Raw genomic sequence first — 20725 nt, 5'->3', positions numbered from 1 at the left:
TTGTAAGAGGGGGTGGACGAGGGAAAGCCGGGAGAATGAAACGAAGAGAAAAGACGAGCATCTATATGAAGAAAGCCAATGGCAGAGGAAGAGTAGCCTTCAAGGAAGGAATGAAGAGCGAAGCGGAGGAAAACCACGGGGGCTGAAAAGACGCGTCTAACAGGAGTTTTATTCCGACAAGCATTGTGGGTGAGACGGAAGTGGTCGGTGTGTTTGGAGAGACGTGTCGATGTGGATTTGCAGGCTGGGCAAGGAAAACAAGATGGAGAATTGGACCGAAATAGAACTAAGCTAAGTGAAATCATTCATTCACCTCTGAAGTGACTGTTATTGATGTGACTGTGTATATTGGAGGAACACAGGAAACAGAGCTGAGGGGAGAATTTAGGAACAAAGCCTCTGATGTATGTGTGGCCTCGGATGCAGGAGCCATCTGCAAGAAAGAGGGAAGTAGTCAGTAATTAAAGGGACAGTGTGCTATGTTTGAAATTCGTTCTGCTGTTGCCTTGCCATTTGCTTGAGTGCTAATACTGTCACTTCAGTCTATCTCTGTTATTGAAAAGTGTGGGAACCGAGTGAGCAGAGGAAGGAGGAGCTCAAGGATTGTGGTCTCAACGTACATCTAAGTTGCCCTCTGTCCCAATCGTTTGACTATCTCAGGAACTACCAGTCAAACGTTGTGACGCTGACCATATATCACCGTGAGTGTGTGGAGTGTTGTGGGTGAGTCTTTTTAAAGTGTGTACACTTGGGCAGTTGTAGTGCTGTGCTAATGTTAGTGTTGTCAGTGGTCACCTCTTAGGCTGACGAAAGAGCCCTGTGATAGAAGAGTGGAGTGGTGGCGCTGGGTGGCTGCCTTATATACTTACACGATTGAGACCTGTTGACCTCTCTCCCAGCCCGGTGGTGGCATTCTCCGACCGCAACAAGTAAGGTTTTGCTGTGAACATTGCGTTTAATACTGAAGGAGGAGGAACTAGTGCATTGCCTGTTGTGTGGGAAAAGTGTACTTGCTGTCTGTGTCTATAACTATACACTTGTGAGTGTTTCCAGATGTCAGCCCATGTCCGAATCTCTTGCCCTGTTGTCTGAAGGAAAGGAGATTTGAAGCGGTCGGTCTCACTCTGGCGGTACGCTATATGACACGACCCTGTACCACAACCTACCTATCTCGGAGGTACCAATAGTGGACGTGCCAGTCCAAATACTGCGGCAACAGCAGCCTGCGTCTCCATCTGTGAAATTTGTGTGTCCTCTGCTGTCAGTCTGTAGATCTGAGCCAAGGGCTCTGTGTCATCGTGGGACTGTTCCCCTACCTGCTGGGAAGTCAACGGTCAAGTGTTCATCAGATGTCTGTCTTAGTGAGGAAGACTAGAAGTTGCTGTGTGCCCACACGTCTTCTCCAATTATCTGAGCCTAGAAGGGCTAAAGCCCCGTGCCTGCGCCTGTCCACTTGCCCATAAGTCAAACCCATTTAGAGCCAAGTCTAGTGTACTCACCTGAAATCTTCCCTGTACGTCCAAAGCCCAGAGCTCAGTGTACCCATCTGTATACTTACCTGTACGCCCAAACCCAAGAGCCAGTGTACCCACCGGTAGACTTCCCTGTAAGCCCAAAGCCAAGATCCAGTGTACTCACCTGTATACTTACCTGTACGCCCAAAGCCAAGAGCCCAGTGTACCCACCTGTATACTTCCCTGTACGCCCAAAGCCCAGTGTACCCACCTGTATACTTCGCTGTACGCCCAGAGCCCAGTGTACATACCTGTATACCTACCTGTACGCCAAGAGCCAGTATACTCATCTGTAGACTTCCCTGTAAGCCCAAAGCCAAGAGCCTAGTGTACTCACCTGGATACTCACCTGTACGCCCAAAGCCCGGAGCCCAGTGTACTCACCTGTATACTTCCCCGTACGCCCAAAGCCAAGAGCTCAGTGTACGCATCTTTATACCTTCTTGTACGCCAAAAGCTCCAAGCCCAGAGTTTTCACCTGTAGACCTTTTGGACGCCTACAGCTCTAAACTCCAGGTACCTACCTGTCTTACTTACCTGCATACATACCTGTGAATGTTCTTCTGAGTCCTGGCAGAGAGGCTGAAATAATCCGCCTGCAGGGCACTCAAGGGCCCCGAAGAGGGAGAAAAAGCTGAGAATACTCAATTATAACTCACGTGTGGACTACGAAAGAGGGAATAGACAAAGAAGATTTGCCTGTTGGTCCCTGTGAGAGTCAGAAGCGACTCAGAGCGGGATTCACCAGTTCCAGAAACCTACTCCTTTTTAAAGGAATAGTCTACTCATTTTCAATATTAAAATATGTTATTACCTTAACTAAGAATTGTTGATACATCCCTCTATCATCTGGAGCGCGCTGCAACGCTTCGATAGCATTTAGCTTAGCCCCATTCATTCAATGGTACCATTTAGAGATAAAGTTAGAAGTGACCAAACACATCAACGTTTTTCCTATTTAAGACGAGTAGTTATACGAGCAAGTTTGGTGGTACAAAATAAAACGTAGCGCTTTTCTACCGCGCTAAAGCTCATGTGCACTAAGTTTCAGCATGCCTCAGTTTCTATGGCGATAATAACTAGCTCTTGTTTTGAAAGTCACGCATTTTCTTTCTCCCATTTTTTTATAATGTTATTATTAATAAATCATATCTTTTCTGAAATCTAAAAAGTTTGCAAAGGGATGGTAGCAAAAAAGCAATGCTAATGTCAAGCCCATTGCACTGAACGAGTAAAGCTCAAGCTGACTCAAGATATAAAAATGCAAAGCTGTAATGTAAAGTCACCTGTCACCCAAACAGCAAGTAGACTTTTGAATCTGAAATAATTAGTGGATTAAGCTTTTTTTATCGGCAAGAGAGAAATAGAAAGAGAGGCACGTTTACTGCTTCTGCTCTATCTAATAGCAATTGTAACCATTATAGCTTCAGTCACATTTATAGTCTATAGACCTGCACTGTCTATCATTAATATACTATATATAATATAGACCCTTTTAAAACGCACGTGACCAAATAGGCTGTGCGTGCATTTTGTCAATGGAAGTAGTGTTATTCCCCAGTGTAAGCAAAATACTGTTTCCCAGCATCAACAGTGACCAACAGTGTCAGCTTTGTTCATGGCAAAGAAAGGTTGAGGTGGGTGGATTAATGAACTACAATGTGAATTTAATATAAATGTTCAATGAATCAAAGTATTGTGTTGTGTCACACATTACTTGTTCATTACTCTTTTTTTTGTCTGTGGGTACACTGTAAAAAATTACCTGTAAATTTTACAGTAAAATACTGGCAGCAGGGTTGCCAGCCCGTTACTGTAATTTTTACAGTAGTGTCGCTGTAATTTTAATTTACAGACTTTTCCTGTATTTTCTGATTACTGTAAAAACTGTATTTTTTACAAAAATGCTGTAATTTAATTTACAGACTTTGCCTGTATTTTTGATTACTGTAAAAAACTGTATTTTAAAACTAAGGCTGTATTTTTTTTTTACAGTAAGTTACTTTTAATTTAGTATGTAAATGCAGTATAGTATTCTAATGATTAAAACTGGCCACTGAAATACATTTAAGGCAAACATACCATAACATGTTGTACATAACTTAATTCACCTATTATTTCACAAAATTAAAAATTAACACAAGCTTTAAAAACAGTTCAAATTTATTTAATATATAACTTTTACATTCGCATGGAAAATTTCAAAACATGTATTTTGAATGTTTTTTTTTAATGGACATGAAATATAAATATTTTTAAAGTAATTGAAACATGTACACTGTGTGGCCCATCACACAGAAAGAGGAATATCTAAAAAACTGCATAACTTTAAAGGCACAATATAAAAAATATTTAGCTAGAGGTTGCTAAATAACGATGACAACAACAATAGCTTGATGATGCTGTAAAAGAGTGTGGAACAATGGGTCTTTACCTTCACTGTTGATAGGAATCAAATCCAATAGGACTCACAAATAATTTTCATGGATGACAAAATGAAATGAAGATTAATTGTCACCACTGCAGGAAAAGTCCAGTATGTCCAAATGACCTCAAGCGATTCCAATAAACTTCTGGTCAAGGAAAACAATTCGGCTCCAGACTGTGTTCCATAACAGGTTGCGAAAGGCGGCTAAGCAAAAATAGAAGGACAATATATTAGATATTACAAAACGTAAGTATACAGTTAAAGACAGATGCATAACAAATACAGTCAGAAACAGAGCGATGTCAGTGGCTGTTTACACTTATTAAGATGTGTTTTTGTCGATCGGATCAAAAGTGGACGAGAGAGACACATAACGTTTGGACCTGGTATTTAAATCCGTATCTTTTGTTCACTTTTGACCAATTCTGTCCTGCATACTTTGAGGGGGTGGTCTGTGAGACTGTGGGCGAGTCTCTCTGTTAAACACGAGCGAGAGTAATGATGAGTTTATATGGACGTGAACTAATATTATGTCAGAGTCAGCTGCTTGTGATGTAAGTAAACCTGCTGCACAGTGTTTTGTACGTGTACATGTTAGATCTTTCTCTGATATTTCAGCGCAATTGACGAAATAAGATTGTGCAACTTTCACACGCTTGAAAAATGAAACTACGCGGAGATCAGCCATTTTAGTTTTATCAATGAAAGGCTAAAAATAGCACTGTACATAGTGTGTTCGCGCCAGATGTCAGAAAAGATGTAAAACATTGTGTTTAGTACCTCAGATTAGATAAATGGGCGGAGACATTTGAACACATTTAACCACATGTGAATTTACATTACTAGACTAGAGAACACTACACTAGAAAAAGCTCTAATATATTTGTCAAAGAGTGACTTTTTGGGGCGGAACTAAAGTTGGTGGAAATTGGTTCCACCCGGACCGTAAAACACAAACACCGGCACTTCTGGGAAACTCCCGGAGGAAAATCAGGTTTCATCAGACACAGGTGTGTTAAGTGAGTGTGGCGATTATTGATTGGACAACGGGGAGAAGAGGAGGAGTATATCAGAACCTCAGAAGTTGCAAACGGTGCAGTTTATTCTAGCCGATCTGGTGAGAGGAGTTGAGTGTCTGGGCGAAGTCAGCGTTGTGAAGGCGGAGGATACTATTGACTGAGTGAAAACGGAGTTAAGGACACTAGTGATTGGGCTGAGTATATCACATTTAAATGACGATCTGTGAAACAACACATGCAAAACAATAACATACTCTGAGTAACAGCAATAGGAATACTTACCGGTAGTGCCGCAAAGGGAGACCGCCAGCGATTGATAACTGATGGTGTGAAGAATATCCGAGAGCTCGAAGGAGAAGGAGACAAAGGAAGAGTGTTATCGCCGTTTGTGAGTACCTCTGAACATTTGTAAATTACATCATATTGGAGAGTAAACCATCAAGAGAGTGTTGTGAGTTTTAGCATACAGGTGAGCGGCCCCACTGTGGAAAGGAGTTGTGGGTGAGCCACAAGTACAGGAAGATGCAAGGGGTCGCGACGGTCACAATTCGACCCTCCATTGCAATCAGCGCCCAACGAATCTCAGGATGAGTCCTAGTCAGCCGTGGTTGTGACCCTATTTCACTTAGAGTGTGTGTGGTGCAGTGGGTGAGTCCTTGTCCTTGCCGTGAGTGTGTACACTTGAAACCTTGCAGCGTTATGCTGTGTTTGTGCTGTCAGTAACCATCTCTAGGCTGGACGAGTCGTGTTGAACCAAGTGGACGTCAAGGCTGGTGAGGTAACATCTTATTTATATGCCATCCGCGACTTCCTGCATGGATACCCTACGTTGACGCCCTGCATCGACATCCTGGATCTTCCTGTCCCTGCGGAGGCGATGGTGAACTAACCAAGTAAAAGACTCCCCCATAATTTTAAGTAATTTAAATAAAGTTTTGTTTTAATTATACTTGCGCTCTCTGTGTGTCTGGTCATTGGGGTACTCTTGGGACCTCCTCGAGGTGGAAACTAGAAAGGGGTGCGACTCACGACACCTGTGGTCCGCTCCGACCTGTGACATATTCATGTACAAAACACTGTGCAGCATGTTTACTTACAACACAAGCAGCGGACTCCGAAATAATATTAGTTCGCGTCCATAAAAACTTGTCATTACTCCCACTCGTGTTTAACAGATAGACTCGCCCACAGTCTCACAGACCACCCCCTCAAAGTATAGAGGACAGAAGCGCTCAAAAGTGGACAAAAGAAGAATTTAAATACCAGGTGTAAACGTGATGTGTCTCTCTCATCTACTTGTGATTCGATCGATAAAAACATATCTTAATACCAAGTGTAAACAGTCCCATAGAGTGATGATAGATTAAATACAGTCAGATACAGATAGAGGGATGATAGCTAGAGATAGTGAATAATAAAAGAAAAAGAGATCTTTGTATGTGTATGTACTTCTTACATTTCAGAAACTCCACTGCAAATCCATCACTTTGCAAAGAAGAGTAGCAACATGTAGGTTCACTGCAACCTGTTTCTTCTGTACCATTTGGCCTGATGTTTACTTTTCCTCCTGACTTCTTGTTCCTCTCTCCAGATACAGATCGCTTAAAGAGTCAGAAAATAAATATAATTCAGATTGGTTTCAGTTTTTGAGGCATGTAATTGTTTTTAAAATTAGTCAATATGTTAAAGCATTGTTTCTAAACTCCAGTCCTTAGGACCCACCTCCCACAACATTTTCAATGCCCCACTAATTTACTAACCTAATTTAGATCAAACATATAATGCAAGTTCAGATATATCATATCTACTAAATGTGATCATATATATTTAAAGGATTACTCTATTTCCTTTAAAAAAAATCGAGATAATTTACTAGATAAGGGTCTTATCTAGTAAAACGATTGTAATTTCCACACACAGATAGCCGTGTGGCACGCCAGCGTGACCTCACGTAATGCGTTATGACGTCAAAAAGTCATGGAATACATATGCGAAACTACCGCCCTAGTGTTTACAAGTGTGGAAAAAGAGGACCGTTCCGACGTTGTTGTAGCCTATGTGGAATGATACTAATTAATGTCTTTGTGTCAGTTTATTGTTTAAAATGTTACGCAAATTGTAACGTGCTTACGCAATTACGCAAGGTTGTGCTGGCGCGTCACACGGCCGGTGGAAGACAAAAGTTGTGGTTTAAAAGTGCAAATTTTTTTTCTTGCCAAAAATGACAATCGTTTTGCTAGAAAAGACCCTTATGCCTCGTTTGGGATCATTTAGAGCCCTTTGAAACTGCAATTTTAAACTGCACTAAAACTGTTAAGTGTTGGGGTCCATAAAGTATTAAAATGAAAAAAAAATCCTGGAATGTTTTCCTCAAAAAACGTAATTTCTTCTTGACTGAACAAAGAAAGTACTCAACGTTTTGGATGACATAGAGGTGAGTAAATTATCTGGATTTTTTAAAGAAAATTAAGTAGTCCTTTAATATTGACTAAGTTCGTGTGAAAGATTGAAATCAATGTAAAATCAGTGATTGAAATCAAAATTTGATGCCCAAAATACCATAATTATAAGACTTTAGAATGAATTTCATAAACAGGGTGACATATGTAATGTGCTGAAGATTTAATAGCTACTGTACCTTTGAATGAAGATGATATGCTGTGAACAGAGTGGCAAAGTCAGACAGGAAGCTGGGCTGAATGCATCCAGTGTCTCCTAAAACAAATACATGTAACAACAGTTATTTTTAACTGTACTATTTATCTATACTTTATCTTTACTATTTATCTTTTTACATTTAAACCATATTTTAATGTTAGGGTAAATTACCTCTTTATTTTAAGCCAAATAACTTAACAAGAGGCGTTACAAACAAACAATAAGCAAATTACACAGTGTATACCTAAAAATATATTAATTATATTGAAATGTAAGCCCCTAGGGATGTCAGATTAAAACTGAAACACAAATAAACAACTCTCTGTAAATAGAATATATAATTTTAAATGTTTATTTGGATTTGCTCTTACCTCTTCACCTGCCTGTCCAATTGCTCACCCCACTGTAAAGATATTTACAAATAAAGCACTGTACTGTACACATGTGTATATATAAAAGGATTATGAAATAAGGAAAAACATTATTAATCAAACGAAATCATCCTGAAGTAATTTAAAGCTAACGTTACCGGGTTAAAGCACGTCTCATTCATATCCCGTGGACGACTTAGTTCCTCAACTTTCTCACTGAAGCATGTAATTAACGTAGGAACCCAGTTAAGGCGGTATGTTTGAAATACTACAACGACCGCGTGGCTAAAACCCCGCGTCTCATTCGCGTCCCGCCGACGAAGGAGTTCCTGTAAATCCTACTTTTTGTCACGGAATGTAACTCTTAACGTACAAAGTCAGTTTTTGTTCGTAGCTGCTATATTTAGCGACGGGGTATGTGTGAAATACTACCGTGACTTTCAAAACCTTTTCAAAACCCGCATAGGTATCATTCGCTCCCGCGAACGGAGGGCGGATGCGACAACATGGGCGTTTCCAATATGAACCACAAATGTACTGTAGATACTTTCATATACTACTGCACTTACCAAATATTAAAAACAAATACATGACTCACTTCCCACAGCTGTGAATCACTCCTGGTGGCGCTTCACAAATCTCGACCGTTGAAGATCCCACAATGCAATCTGAAAATTTGAAATTTACAACAATACTCTGTATATTGGGTTAAAACGCCATGCGGCCCCACAATGCATTGCAGTTTACAGCAATTTTCTGTATTATTAGAAAAACAGCCCGCTGCTGTAAAATAATGCTGTACTTTTTACAGCAATTCGTTACAGTGTACCACCACAATTAAATTCCAGATCTGTGGGAAACACTGTATATTGAAAGCATTATTACACTGTTAAGAACCTATTTTAAATTGTTTGTAGAAGGTGTGATGTTTGGACCTAGATCTCTTTGCCTTTACACATTTTGACCAGCAGGTGTCGCCAGCGTGTATGGTGTTTTAAATGCTACGAAATAGTGAATCTTTTTTTGAAGCAATTGCTTTAGTTGTTTTAAAGCTTCAAAAAGGTTTGTTTCTCCCATCACTGAGGTGGACACCACCCACGATCACATGACTCTTCTTAGCAGCACAATAAAGGATGACGGCTCCACTTAGTGGAGTAATGTTAAAGTTTTATGTCTTATTACAGAAATAAAGCTATAATCTTGCATATTCTTTTTTGTGTGTCTACTGCATATTGCAACAATATCCTCTGAGATTTAAGCTGTTTCTGGGTCAGTATGTCTTCCTTAAATTGTTTTGCCAAGTGTTTAGTTCAATTCAGATATTGGATACGAGTTGCTTTTAAAAGATTGTGTAAGTTAGTTGTCCAAAAAAAATCAAATACAGGCAACAAATTGGAAATGGGCATCAAGATTTGCAATGTAAATTAGTGGTGGGTGATACTGTAAAATTTTGTATCGATCCGATACCAAGTAAATACATGGGCAGTATTACCGATACCAATACGTTTTACTTTTAGAAGCATTCACTTGAATTTACATTTTCCTGTGAGTGTCATTATTTGTCAGATGAGTGTAGCCTGATTTATATGCTAAATCTGAGTACATTTTCATGACCACTATTTTGTGTATGTAATTAATCATGTGCATGTTAAAACATATTTAAAAAAAATATATATACATCATACAATACATCATAACTTGTCATGACACCTTGACATTACCAAGACCACATAACTTGACATAGCAGATTAATGATCAAACTTAAGAAACTACTTAGTGTAACAGCATGAATGAGGTAAGTGGTGGTGAGTGACACCCGTGATGACCAATCAGCAGTGAGTATTGGCTATATTAGAGCTGGTTGGCTTTAGCTTGGTATGCGTCACGTCCGGACCCTCCCCCTTTTCGCTGTGTTGATGGTGGCTTACGGTATGTGTTGTTGTTGTTACGTAGCATGCTGCTAACTCTTCACTGTACATATAACACTAACGATTTGCGCGCTATATTGCAGCTTGGCTTTCCATCTGTGCAGTGGTTTTGTTGCTACAATCTAGCCCTCCTGTTCTTGATGTAGTTTTACGGTTGCTTTAGCGAGGAGCTGTTGACTGCCCTTTCCGGTAAGTGAGCGCTGTTTTTGTATCACAAGGTCAGGTTTATTTAAAAAGGGCTGGATGATTAAAGGGTGGGTTTTTGGTAATGTGTAGTCCCTGTATTCCAGCGTAACCGTGGGTGATCTGAATGCTGTGCATGCTTGGCCGTGGCTTGATACTGAAGCCTACCTAAAACTTTTTATCTATCCGCTTGTGGTAAGTCGAGGTAAGGGTATTAGTGGGGAATTTTAATTGTAATCTGGGATCTGCAATGATACAGGCTGTTTGTTTATATTTTGTAGGATTCTCCCTTTCACTTTGGCTGATTATACATTTCAGCTTTAGTTTCATTTTCTACCGCCGCTGTGTGCTGCATAAACTTTGCCAAATTGCACAGTATTATGCTGGGAACTGTTGCTGCTGTCTGGTTTCTGTAAAGTGTTCAGTTATATGGAAACGTCCTGCTGAGCGGAGAATCGCGTAGCATACTCGAGCTAAGCGTCTGTGTTTGTCGGTCTCAATTGTAGCCTTACTGCTGCTGCTTAACTTTTTCTTTTCTTTTTTTCTGAATAATTGTATGTGGATTTTTGCATTCGTTATTAGTTAGTTTAAATTGTATTTCTTTATTTTGTTCTTGTTTAAATATTTGTGTAATGGAGTGTGTTGTGACTTTTGTGATTTATTTTGTGTATGTCTGACCAATATTATTTTTGATATTTATTTTGTGTTTAATTTTCTTTCAGGAGCTGAGGTCCCCACGGGTGAAGGATCTGGTGGTGGTGGTTGTACTATCCCAACATTTGCTGTGTTACACCTTTTTGGAGTGTCTGATTTGTAATCTAAGTTCACGGTGTGGTGTGTATATGAAGTGTGCTCTTTGGCAACGTGCGCCGGTGATCACTCCTGTGGGTAACCTCAGCCCTGTTTTGTTATATTTGTTTTGATTTATTCTGTATCCAGCTGCCACTTACCGCATCATTTGCAGTAAGAATATTGTTGAGATCTGAAGTGATGCGATCCATCTTGTCTCGACATTTGAACTGATTGGAGGTGTAACATACTCCTTTTAAAGAAAAATTAACTGTTCTATTTTTTATTACTGATTAATAAATTTTGTATTTTTGATACTCATGTTCTCTGCCTGCCTTTAATTATATATGAGAAGTGAACCTGTGTGACCTAGGGGTCATTTTTGTTTCCTGGGTAGTTCCCAGGTGGCGTAGTCAAATTCCCCTGCAAGTAGGTGAACTTGCATTGATAGCAGTAGAGCGTCTCTCCGCCACATTTGGCGTAGTCTCGGCAGGATCTCTATTGTGTAGTGCAGAGACGTGAGTATCATTTTGTGGTTAGTATTGGTATTTTGTGTGTCTGTCTTTTTTTTTTTCTCTTTCTTTTTTTGCAGAAACCAGGCAGCAGTATTCTATTTTGTGAGTTAATGTGAGGAGCATCCCCACTGGGTCTTGTCTTTTCATCGTTAGTGGTGAGTGCTTGTGCGTTTTACCAATATGGATGATGAATTGCGTGAGTTGAGAGAATTAGTAGCCCAGTTAAGGGCAGATAAAGAAAGATTGCGACAGGAACCAGTGGCGAGTGCTCTGCCTGGCCCCTATAATGTACCAATTCCAGCCACCGGAGATCCCCCACTCACTGGTGCGGGTGCATCAGCGACGGATCGATTTGTCTTTGTCCCTCGGGATCGTAAGTGCCCAAAATTTAATGGTAGGTCAGGCATTACGATCGATGAATGGGTAGAAGAGGCTGAGGCCTGTATGCGACTTCGCCATCTCTCTACAACTGATCAGGCATTTTTTCTGGCTGATCATTTGGAGGGTGAGGCGAGAGAGGAGATTCGTTATCGGCCTAGGGATGAGAGGGAGGATCCAAACAAAATTATTCAAGCGTTGCGTGAGTTGTATGGTTGCACGAGTTCTTATGTGGCTCTTCAGGAGTCCTTTTTTTCCAGGAAACAACAGGACGGGGAGACCTTGTTAGAGTTCTCCCTGGCCCTGTTGAATCTCCTGGAAAAGGTGAAAACTCAATCACCCCATGGTATGCCAAATGCAGACATTTTATTGCGGGATCAATTTGTGGAACATGTGAGTGATGGTGCTTTACGACGTGAGCTGAAACAATTAGTCCGTCGCCAACCCACTATTAAATTACTGGATGTTCGCAGTGAAGCTATGCGTTGGGAACGTGAGGGAATGCCTGGGGGGTCACGCGGTCGAAGTCAATCGGTTCCATCTGCGTATGGCATTCAGTATGGGGTACAGGGACATCAGCATACCCATAGTAATATCTCGTCGACTTCTGAATTGAGTGAATTGCGTGAAATGCTAAAAAAGCAGCAGCAACAATTAAATCAATTAACTCAAAGTGTGGCTCAGATTCAAAATCCCCCTGCACGGTCGCAAGCATCTAGGCTGAGTCAGATTATTTGTAGAAGGTGTCAGCAGCCTGGTCATTTTGTCAGAGATTGTGATCGGGAACGGAGGCCTTCCCATTTTCCCGCCTCACGTGTAGATACAGCATCAACTAGGGGTGGGCAGTCACAGTCCAGGCAACCGTCGGAAAACTAGTTCCCGCTGAGCTGCAGAGCCACAGCTCGGTCGGGGAAAGGACAGGCTCGGGTGCTTTTGGTAATTTAGATTTTATGTCTCGTCTCATGTCAAAGTGTCCGCAACTCGACGTGCGTATGGATGGGGTGAGTGTACCTTGCCTGGTGGACACTGGCTCTATGGTGTCCACCATTACGGAGAGTTGTTTCATGACAAATTTTGGGTCGAGGGGTCAAGAACAACTTAGGTCATGCCATTGGTTACAGCTTCGGGCCGCCAACGGTCTCTCAATTCCTTACATTGGTTATTTGGAACTTGACGTACAGCTTTGTGGGCGGGTAATTTTGGGTTGTGGAGTGCTGGTTGTCAAAGATCCTCCAGGCAGTTTGTGTGCTCGGGTTCCTGGGGTTCTTGGAATGAATGTCCTGAGCCGCTGCTACCGGGAGCTCTTTGGCCAACATGGCCCAAGTCTTTTTGATTTACCCGGTGTGTCACAGGCCCCCACTTCGGTTTTTCAGGCACTACAGTATTGCCATCGCGTTGAAATTCAATCAAGTCCAAATCAGGGGGGTCGAGTTAAGGTGCGGGGACATCGGACGTGTCGCATCCCAGGGGGCACCATGAAATTGGTTGCCGTAACATGCTCTGCGCAATACTCAAGTGGTACGGTACTTTTTGAGCCACCAGATACTGGTCTTCCAGCCGGTTTGTTGGCATCTCCTGCTTTGGTACAAGTGGACCGGGGTACAGCCTATGTGCCTGTGGTTAATGTAGGCACAATGGATGTAATGATGTATACTAGTACAGTTATAGGCACTATTAATCACGTTTACGTGGTTAGTTTACCCCCAGGGGTCACTGAGGTTCAGGAAGTCTCGGCTAGGGTGAGTTCTCAATTAGTGGAGGCGTCCCCTTCGGTGCAGGAGCAGATTAATGAAATCGATTTATCTGTGCTGTCAGTGGAGGAGCAATCCAAGGTAAAGACCCTATTGCATAAGTACTCATCTGTGTTTTCCTTGCATGATGGGGATTTAGGATGTACCAATCTTATTTCACACGAGATCCCTTTGTTTGATGAGGTCCCTGTGCGGCAGCGATACAGGCGTATTCCCCCCTCTGAGTACGAGGTAGTGAAGGCACACATTAACCAGTTGTTGGAAGCTCGCATAATTCGCGAAAGCTGTAGTCCTTACGCTTCACCTATCGTTTTGGTTAAGAAAAAAGACGGTAGTCTACGCATGTGCATGGACTACCGTCATTTAAATTCAAAGACACGGAAGGATGCCTTCCCCCTGCCCCGTATTGAGGAGACGTTGGACTCGCTGGCAGGGGCCTGTTGGTTCTCCACCATGGACCTTGCCAGCGGGTACAATCAGGTCCCGGTAAGTGAGGTAGACCGCCCAAAGACAGCTTTCTGCACTCCGTTCGGGCTTTTTGAATGGAATCGGATGCCATTCGGGCTGTGCAACGCCCCCAGCACCTTCCAGAGATTGATGGAACGGTTGTTTGGGGACCAACAGTGCCAGTCCCTCCTTTTGTACCTTGATGATATTGTTGTGTTTTCCTCCTCAGTTGACCAACATTTAGCTCGAATTGTGCAGGGAAGGGTTGAAGGCCAAATTGTCAAAGTGTGCCTTTTTCAGACGAGAGGTGCAGTACTTGGGTCATGTGATCTCGTCAGAAGGGGTCTCCACAGACCCAGGTAAGATTGAGGCAGTTTCTCAGTGGCCGCTGCCGACTAGTGTGTCAGGGTTGCGGTCATTTTTGGGGTTTGCTAGCTATTACCGCCGATTTGTGGAGGGGTTTGCGAAGTTGGCCGCCCCCCTTCACAGATTGGTGGCTGAGCTGGCAACTCCAAAGCGGACAAAGCGTGAGTCTCGGGAGTTTGCGGAGGCGTGGTCTACTGAGTGCCAGAGTAGCTTTGAGGAGTTAAAGTGTAGACTGACAACAGCCCCTGTACTTGCCTATGCTGACTTTACACTCCCTTTTATTTTGGAGGTAGATGCCAGCTATGGAGGGTTGGGGGCAGTTCTTTCACAAGAACAACAAGGTAAGGTGCGTCCCATCGCTTATGGTAGTCGAGGTTTGAGGCCCACTGAGCGCAATACTTCTAATTACAGTTCTATGATACTGGAATTTCTTGCGCTCAAGTGGGCCATGACCGAAAAATTTCGTGAATATCTATTAGGACACAAGTGTATAGTCTACACTGACAATAACCCCCTTAGCTACCTGACCTCAGCCAAGTTGGGTGCCATGGAACAGCGTTGGGCTGCCCAGTTGGCTGCTTTTGACTTCGAGCTGAAATATAGGTCAGGCAAGAGCAATCGCAATGCTGACGCTCTGTCCCATCAAAACCCCCCTGGTGTAGCAGAAATTCAGGGTTGGTACCTGGGTGCTGCTGTTCCAGCTGCCTTGCGTCAAGCTGGCCAAGAGGGATTGGTGACTCAGGTAAATCAAATTGTATCATTTCCCGGTAATTCCACTAGTGATATGTCCATTAAGCAGCAGGCCGATTTGGTTATTGGAGAGATTCTGGTGTTCTGGAGGCGTAAATTGCCACCTAGTTCTGAAGAACGTAGGAAACTGTCTAGGGCTACGGTGATCTTGTTGCGGCAGTGGAGCCGCCTGGTGGAGATTGAGGGTGTGCTTTATCGTCGGGTGTATTGCCCAGATGGTGGGGAAGAGGTCCTGCAGGTGCTATTACCGGCGGCCATGAAGCCTGAGGTGTTGACGCAGCTGCACCAGCTGCATGGGCACCAGGGGGTGGAGCGCACCACGCAGTTGGTGTGGCAGTGCTGCTACTGGCCCGGGATGTCGGTGGATATTGCTCAGTGGTGTCAGGAGTGCGAGCGGTGCCAGTGTGCCAAAGGGGTTCAGCATGCCCCCGCTGCCTTCATGGGGCATCTGTTGGCCGCACGGCCAAATGAGATCCTAGCATTGGATTTCACAGTGTTAGAGCCCTCGAGCTCTGGTCTGGAGAACGTGTTGGTCATGACCGACATTTTTACTAAATATACCTTGGCTGTACCCACCAGGGACCAACGAGCGGAGACGGTGGCGCAGGTTTTGGTAAATGAATGGTTTTGCAGGTTAGGCGTACCGAGTCGCATCCATTCAGACCAGGGCCGTAACTTCGAGTCGGCTCTCATTCAGCAGCTTTGTGGTTTATACGGAGTGGAAAAATCGCGCACTACACCATACCACCCGGCTGGTAACGGCCAGTGTGAACGTTTTAATAGGACGTTGCACGATTTGTTGCGCGCTTTACCAGTGGAGAAAAAAAGGGATTGGCCATCTTGTCTCCCTCAGGTTTTGTTTGCGTATAACACTACCCCTCACCAAACCACAGGAGAATGCCCTTACTACTTGATGTTCGGGCAGGAGCCTAGACTTCCGGTTGACTTCCTGCTTGGTAGGGTTGAGGAACCGCTGGCTGGTAGTGTCCATCGGTGGGTCCTGGAGCACCAGGATCGGTTGCAGGTGGCTTTTGAGGGTGCTCGTGAGCGGTTGGGGGTTGCAGCCAATCGCCGAAAAGCACGGCATGATCTACAGGTACGAGAATCCGTACTGAAGGAGGGTCAGTTGGTATATCTCCGCGATTACAGCGTGAGAGGTAGAAACAAAATCCATGACCAGTGGAGCTCTGTGTTGCATCAGGTCATCAAGGCACCCACAGAGGGAGGTGTGGTGTACACCATTCCGGAGGAATACAGAAATGCGTGCGAACTAGACTGGTTTGCTACCTTATAGGGTAGTGGTTTGTTGATAGTCACTTTTCAATTTTACCAGAAACCCATTATCCCCACCGTTGTTGAAACTTTTTTTTTTTTACGGTGGACTATTTAGGTCCATTATCCACTAGGGCTCTTAGTGGTCCATGAGAGGCCCAGCCATTCCTTTCATGGTGGGTTCCTGTGTGCCCCCTTATTCATCCGCATCACTCCCTTTGGCCCCATGTTGGGTGCATAGGCGCCATTAAATCTGGTTGTGATGGGTTGTGCGATCTCGGTGGCCCCCTGCCATAGCCACCTGCCCCTACTACAGATTTAGATAAATTGAAGCATGTGCACCGATCTTTATTAAAGCCACAGATTGGTAGGAGCCATTTCCCTGTCCCGCAGGATGTGCCATTAGTGGAACCTGTGCGGCTACGGGAGGACGACTTTGATGAGGGTGATTTATTCGTTTTGGTGTCCGAAACTGCTCTGGGTACTAGTGGTTCAGCACCGCCAGGTACGGTCCAGCCTGCCCCTCAAGAGTCTGGTGTAGCTCCGGAAGTAGAAGGAATTTCTGGGACAGGGGTAACCATGCAGCCAGTACTGAATCCCCTGTTAAGTTCTGGGGATCCTCCTGTAAGTTCTGTGGTAGCAGGGGAAAGTGTGGTGAGGAGGACTGGAAGGCGTACTGCCGGGCAGCACCCTAATGTACACCACCTCCCACGGTCAGTGGGGGAAGGTACTGTGTCTAGTATCGTGAGTAGTGCAGTTGGTGCTCTGTTTCATCCATGGGATTGAAGGGTTAGGGGGCAGGTTTTTGCGTAACTCATCGTCGGGGCGACGATGCAGAAGCTGGGGGTGGATTGTAACAGCATGAATGAGGTAAGTGGTGGTGAGTGACACCCGTGATGACCAATCAGCAGTGAGTATTGGCTATATTAGAGCTGGTTGGCTTTAGCTTGGTATGCGTCACGTCCGGACCCTCCCCCTTTTCGCTGTGTTGATGGTGGCTTACGGTATGTGTTGTTGTTGTTACGTAGCATGCTGCTAACTCTTCACTGTACATATAACACTAACGATTTGCGCGCTATATTGCAGCTTGGCTTTCCATCTGTGCAGTGGTTTTGTTGCTACAATCTAGCCCTCCTGTTCTTGATGTAGTTTTACGGTTGCTTTAGCGAGGAGCTGTTGACTGCCCTTTCCGGTAAGTGAGCGCTGTTTTTGTATCACAAGGTCAGGTTTATTTAAAAAGGGCTGGATGATTAAAGGGTGGGTTTTTGGTAATGTGTAGTCCCTGTATTCCAGCGTAACCGTGGGTGATCTGAATGCTGTGCATGCTTGGCCGTGGCTTGATACTGAAGCCTACCTAAAACTTTTTATCTATCCGCTTGTGGTAAGTCGAGGTAAGGGTATTAGTGGGGAATTTTAATTGTAATCTGGGATCTGCAATGATACAGGCTGTTTGTTTATATTTTGTAGGATTCTCCCTTTCACTTTGGCTGATTATACATTTCAGCTTTAGTTTCATTTTCTACCGCCGCTGTGTGCTGCATAAACTTTGCCAAATTGCACAGTATTATGCTGGGAACTGTTGCTGCTGTCTGGTTTCTGTAAAGTGTTCAGTTATATGGAAACGTCCTGCTGAGCGGAGAATCGCGTAGCATACTCGAGCTAAGCGTCTGTGTTTGTCGGTCTCAATTGTAGCCTTACTGCTGCTGCTTAACTTTTTCTTTTCTTTTTTTCTGAATAATTGTATGTGGATTTTTGCATTCGTTATTAGTTAGTTTAAATTGTATTTCTTTATTTTGTTCTTGTTTAAATATTTGTGTAATGGAGTGTGTTGTGACTTTTGTGATTTATTTTGTGTATGTCTGACCAATATTATTTTTGATATTTATTTTGTGTTTAATTTTCTTTCAGGAGCTGAGGTCCCCACGGGTGAAGGATCTGGTGGTGGTGGTTGTACTATCCCAACATTTGCTGTGTTACACCTTTTTGGAGTGTCTGATTTGTAATCTAAGTTCACGGTGTGGTGTGTATATGAAGTGTGCTCTTTGGCAACGTGCGCCGGTGATCACTCCTGTGGGTAACCTCAGCCCTGTTTTGTTATATTTGTTTTGATTTATTCTGTATCCAGCTGCCACTTACCGCATCATTTGCAGTAAGAATATTGTTGAGATCTGAAGTGATGCGATCCATCTTGTCTCGACATTGAACTGATTGGAGGTGTAACATACTCCTTTTAAAGAAAAATTAACTGTTCTATTTTTTATTACTGATTAATAAATTTTGTATTTTTGATACTCATGTTCTCTGCCTGCCTTTAATTATATATGAGAAGTGAACCTGTGTGACCTAGGGGTCATTTTTGTTTCCTGGGTAGTTCCCAGGTGGCGTAGTCAAATCCCCCTGCAAGTAGGTGAACTTGCATTGATAGCAGTAGAGCGACTTCGCCACATTAGCTTTATGGGTTAATAATGGAATAACCCAGATAGCAAAAAATATCTGCATGGCTTCTTTATGCCGCCAGCCCCAAGCTGTCGGCTATAGGTGCGTCCCGCTGGCGGGGATGAAACTTTTGCCGCCGAATACGTCACTCCCATTTGTTGCGAGATGCCGCCAGCATGCAGACTGCTTAATTTATGCTTAACCTTCAGACCTGTTTGCGATTACGCCCTTATGACGCTTACTGCCTCCAGAGCACCACCGGTGGTCCGCCGACTCATTGCTATCTGGGAAGATGGCTAACTGTAGAAGCGTTTAGTCCACTGTCTAATAGCCTAATTTCACAGATCACTTTTTTAACCGACAACCGGTTAATTATGTTTGACTGTTGTATTAAACTTTTTTATAAACTGCTAATAGTTGCTATTAAAAGTTGTTAATATTGTTGTGCATGTTATTTTGTTATTGTTTCAGTATTAGTGTTTGGTATTCAGTTTCTGAAGGGTTTAGGCACAAGCCAACAGTTTGGTGACACTGTCTGAGCCTTACATCATAATTTTATAATTATTCACAGTAATACCCTATATACCGGGGTAAAATAGGGAGGCGGTTTGATGGTATCAAAATTTGGATACCGCCCAAGCCTAAGATTAACACATAATGACATTTTAATGACACATTTAATTTGTATCACTGGTAAAAAAAAATGTGGTCAGAAAAATATTCATGACACAATTACAGTATAATGGCCTCATGACAGCCAGTGTCAAAACCCAAAAAGCTAGGTAGTTCCTTAAGTTTGATAGTTAATCTGCTATGTCAAGTTATGCTGTCTTGGTAATGTCAAGTTGTCATGACAAGTTATGATGTATTGGTTTATGTCAAGTTGTCATAACAAAGACATCTCAAACAATGTCATCTTTGCATGAAAAATTACGTAACTGAGCGATTGACACTTAATGACACTTAATGACAAGTGTCATATCATGATTAAGAAGGTCATGTCAGTCTTATGCAGACCCCTTCAAGTGAAGTGTTACCACTTCGTCTAAATATTCTCACAGCACTTACACTTTGCAACGGCTTGTAATAATAAATTTCCAGATAATTTATGGCCACTCTTTCTCTACTTTTTCTCTACTATACTTTCTGCAGCTAGAAATACCCTTCCTTCATATGTTAAACCATTAAAGGCGGAGTCCATGATGTTTGAAAGCCAATGTTGATATTTGAAATCACCTAAACAAACACGCCCCTACCCCAATAGAATCTGGACCTTCTGTTGATAGACCCGCCCCACACATACGCAACCCGGCATTTGATTTGATTTGATTGGCTATAAGTGTGTTTTGGTAGTCGGCCCGTCTCCTTCTCCAAACCGTTTTTCAAACATCGTGGACTCCGCCTTTAACATACATTGCTGTTCCATTTATTCTGATAATAAAAATAAAATATAGCTGCAAGCAGCAATACCGGGGGTCAAGCCAAAAGGGCACAGAATGAAGTAAATTTGAGTTTGGATGAGCAGTTTAAAGAACCTAAGGAAACCTTATGTGAAATCTCTCCATTAACAGTGTGTCAAAACACAGGTCACAAACTGTTACAGTGTTGTTTATGAGTCAAAGAGCCCACCCTCATGTCTCTACATATTTCTGATGCATAGAAAAGTTTGCAGTGGTTTTTTAGCAAAAAAGCCATTCACTAGGTGGCGCTATGACAAAATCGTGCATCCACCCTCAGGTCATGACTGTGTTACATATAGCTAATTTATACACTTTAGTTTTGTAAAGAAACAGTTGTATGACCATAGTTGTATGGCTTGCTTGATATCAAAGGTTTTATTCAATTATGAAGCCAACTAGTGTTGCAAGAATACCTTTTTTTGTGTGACCTCAGACTCTAATCATACATCAGCGTATCAAA

The 20725-nt window shown here is 42.9% G+C and overlaps 2 long non-coding RNA genes across 4 annotated transcripts; one reads left to right on the top strand and one right to left on the bottom strand.

The window, feature by feature from the left end:
- Window positions 1-3713: 3713 nt before the first annotated feature.
- LOC141353278 (uncharacterized) lies at window positions 3714-7705 on the bottom strand. The gene is made up of 3 exons (XR_012360295.1): window positions 7600-7705; window positions 6418-6562; window positions 3714-4146 (listed from the first exon to the last, which is right to left on the bottom strand). It is a non-coding gene; the product is annotated as an uncharacterized lncRNA (long non-coding RNA).
- A 1844-nt stretch (window positions 7706-9549) lies between these two features.
- On the top strand, window positions 9550-18660 carry LOC141353212 (uncharacterized). 3 transcript variants are annotated; one of them, XR_012360230.1, is made up of 3 exons: window positions 9550-10296; window positions 10383-11560; window positions 18278-18660. It is a non-coding gene; the product is annotated as an uncharacterized lncRNA (long non-coding RNA). The 3 variants fall into 3 exon arrangements; XR_012360232.1 differs by having other exon boundaries at window positions 9554-10306; window positions 10824-11560; XR_012360231.1 differs by having other exon boundaries at window positions 9556-10296; window positions 10824-11560.
- Window positions 18661-20725: the final 2065 nt, after the last annotated feature.

This window comes from Misgurnus anguillicaudatus, chromosome 21, assembly GCF_027580225.2.
Source record: "Misgurnus anguillicaudatus chromosome 21, ASM2758022v2, whole genome shotgun sequence".
Classification (NCBI taxonomy): Eukaryota; Metazoa; Chordata; class Actinopteri; order Cypriniformes; family Cobitidae; genus Misgurnus; species Misgurnus anguillicaudatus.
The sequence above is the reverse complement of the archived record's forward strand: the minus strand, read 5'-3'. Positions and strand labels throughout refer to the sequence as shown.